The sequence below is a fragment of the Pteropus vampyrus genome, unplaced genomic scaffold, assembly GCF_000151845.1.
Source record: "Pteropus vampyrus isolate Shadow unplaced genomic scaffold, Pvam_2.0 Scaffold125, whole genome shotgun sequence".
In the NCBI taxonomy this organism is placed as follows: Eukaryota; Metazoa; Chordata; class Mammalia; order Chiroptera; family Pteropodidae; genus Pteropus; species Pteropus vampyrus.
This window is the reverse complement of record NW_011888906.1, coordinates 4,525,128-4,528,543: the sequence shown is the minus strand read 5'-3', so window position 1 is coordinate 4,528,543 and position 3,416 is coordinate 4,525,128.

The following is a 3,416-nucleotide window of genomic DNA, read 5'->3' as shown; positions in this document are numbered from 1 at the left end:
ATGCTTGATTGAAAGGCTCTTTTAGAAGCTTAATTTTTTAACATTAAAGAATTAAATCAATAATGTCCCCATTTCGGCTTCTCTGTGATTATGTCCTTTGTGTCCTATTTGCTATTTAGTAACAAGCTTTCTGAAAATTACAATCTATGTCATGCGTACCAAAGGAAATCAAGGGAAGCAGGAAGGAGGAAGAGAAATAAATTAGCATAAGATGAACCCCTACTAGGTGACAGGCAGTGTTCTAGGGGGGCTACGTCCATTATCTTAGGTCACCCTCAACACGACCTCAAAATGAATTTGTGGCTGTAATCCTCATTCTGTGAATTAGGAATCTGAAGCTCAGAGATATAAAAGAGACTTGTCCAGGGTCGCACAAAAGAGACGAGGCTGTATTGGAACTCTCTGGGCTGCTAGATTCCAAACGCATCGTCTCCCACTGCCTGCTCTGTTCATTTCCTCCACGCAGAGCCCCCACCCAATAACAGGACCACGCGGTGCCCAGGATCTTCCTGCGGCAAACAGCTCCCATTTTCAGGCATGGTTCATGGAGCCAATGGGAAGGCTTTTCCTGTCTGCCTGGCTGAGCCCCTCAGGTGGTGCTGAGCCTCCTCACTGGCCCCCAAGATGGGAGGGGGAGCCCCAGATCTCCTATCTACAGAAGTCAGGGCATTAGCCTAAGCAGCAGGATTTTAATGTACAGGGTCCCCAGTTTGAGACCATGAGTGGGGTGGCTGTGACAGAGTTTAATCCTAGAAAAATTAAGTGGTGTCCCGGGACTGGCTAACTGGCCGTACCACTGGAGGCAGGAATCCTGGCTTCCAGATACACCTTTGCTGCCCTCTAGACGGGAGACTTCAGCGAGCCACCTTCTTTTTCTGAGCCAGTTTCCTCATCAATAAAATGAGACCAGTGCGCTCTTCCATGGGGATTGGAGGAATTAAATTAGAGGATGTACAGAAAAGTTTCTGGAGCTTTTCCTGCACAGTGTCCACGGAAGGAAACGCTCTGTGTTGTAATGCTCTGTGAGGGGGGAGCAGAAGAGCAGCTCAAGGTCAGTGTCCTGGGAGAGCTTTCCCTGTGTCCTGTATGAAAATGTGTCCTTGAATCATAGCTCAATCAGAGTGGGGCTCAGAACCATCAAGCACCCTCACTCTCCATCCGGTCAGGATCAGGGGTCTGTTCCATCGTCTTTGGATGAACTATTCACCAAGTGTCAACCTGTGAGGGTCAGCCTCAAGGCTGTCTTGAATGGCAGGTCCCACCCCACCTCTCATCACACCCTAGGCAACCGCAGACATGGTGTCTGTGGCTCCCGTTCTCAGGAGACGTTACAGGACAATGCTGTCCTTTACAAGCTTAATACAAGGTCTATACGCAGAGGGAGATGTGATCAGGCTTGTAGACCCGACTGGGCCACCTCAAGCAAATCCTTCACTCCTCATTTATTCAGTCATTCTTTCGAGGGAGAAACATCTATTGAGACCACTATGTCTGGCTCCTGGAGACATGCAGTAGACAGGTAGACCCCTTTCCTTCCTACATTGTGTGACAGCCTCATCTCACTTCGGTTCACCCATCAGAAATCTGAGAATCAGGTTGCCTGCTTTGCAGTATTGTGGTGAGAATTTGGAGATGATGTGTGTGCTTCATAAACTTCAAATGTTCGTGGCAGGTTTATTCACAAGAGCCAAAAACTAGAAACAACCCAATGTCCACCAACAGGTAAATGGACAAAAGAACTGCCATATATCCTACAACGGAATACTACTCAGCAACAAAAAGAAACAAATGATCAACACCCACAGCAGGAATGAACCTTATAATAATTACCCTGAGTGGAAAAAGTCAGAAAAAACATGTTGTGTGACTTCATTTATATAAAATTCTACAACAAATGCAAACTGATCTATTGCGACAGAAAATAAATCAGGGCCTGCCTGGGGATAGGAGTGGTATGGGCAGGGGAGGAGAGATTATAGCATCAACAGGAAAATTTTGGAAGTGATAGATGGGTATAGGCTGAATTGTGTTCCCCCCCCAAAATTCGTACGCTGAATTTCGTACCTAACCCCCAGTACTCAGCATGTAGCTGTATTTGGAGAAAGAGCCTTTAAAGATGTAATTAAGGTAAAATGAGGTCACATGGATGGGCCCTAATCTAATATGACTGGTGTCCGTGTAAGAGGAGATTAAGACAGACGTGCACGGAGAGAAAACCAGGGAGAAGATGGCCATATGCGAGCCAAGGAGAGGCCTCAGAGGAAACTACCCCTGCTAACACCTTGATCTTGGACTTCTGGCCTCCAGAACTGTGAGATAGTAAATCCTTGTGGTTTAGGCCACCCAGTCTGTGGTACTTTGTTGTGACAGCCCCAGGACACTAACACGTAGACGAGCTCATGGAGTTGGTTTTATGGGTACATACATGTCAAAACGCATCAAGTTGTACATTTTAAATACATAGTTTATTGTATGTCAATTATACCTCAATAAAGCTGTTTTTAAAACCCACTGATAAGATATTGTTTTAGTTTAATTAAGCATCCACACAGGTCCCAGGCCAAGTGATTGTTCCCCAGCAGGGAGGACCCAAGGCTGGAAGCCCAAAGAGAGGAAGAGACTTGCCTGACCCCATACAGAGAGCCACTGGCAGAGCCAGGGCAATACAGAGGCCTCGTGCCTCCAGCCCAAGCCAGGCCTCTCAACCTTGCCTGCACCTTCAAACCACGTGGGAAAGTTTTTAAACTCCCCATGCCCATACTGCCCTTTAGATCAATTAAATCAGAATACTTAAGGGTGGGACCCAGGCATGAGTATTTTGTAAAGCTCCCCAGGTGGTTGCAATGTGCGTCCAAGGCTAAGCAGCTGCTTTGCACCCTCCCTCCCGCCCCGGCCCCAGGCCTGCCTACCTTAGAGAAGCAGGCTCCTTCCAGCACCTAGCTGAGTCCAGCCAGGCACAATGATGCACTCACCTGCATTGACTGGGAAACCTAATTGCCTTAAGGTTCTGTGCAGAGCCAGCCCGGACCTAATCATTCCACTCACATCAAAATATTTACTCCAAATAGTCATTACCACCAGGAAGGGGCTTGCAGGTAGCTGGGGAGGGGGTGGGGGAGGCTCAGAGTTCAGCACACCCTGTAATGGACGCAAGCTGTTTGCAGAGGCTGCTGCCCAGTCATCCAATGCTCAACGATTCCCTCCACCCCCCACCCCTGAGAGATTTCTTAAGTGTTTGTACTTTTATACCCCAAGGCCTGAGAATCATCTGATTCCGCCTGGTGCAGGTGCTGGGCTTGGGAACAGACAGTAAATGATTTGCATAAAGTGAGTGATTTGCATAGTATGGAAAATTTGCATGTGGTAAATAGCTAAGGGGAGGATAAAACTATGGCCCAGAAATGGCCTAAAATAAC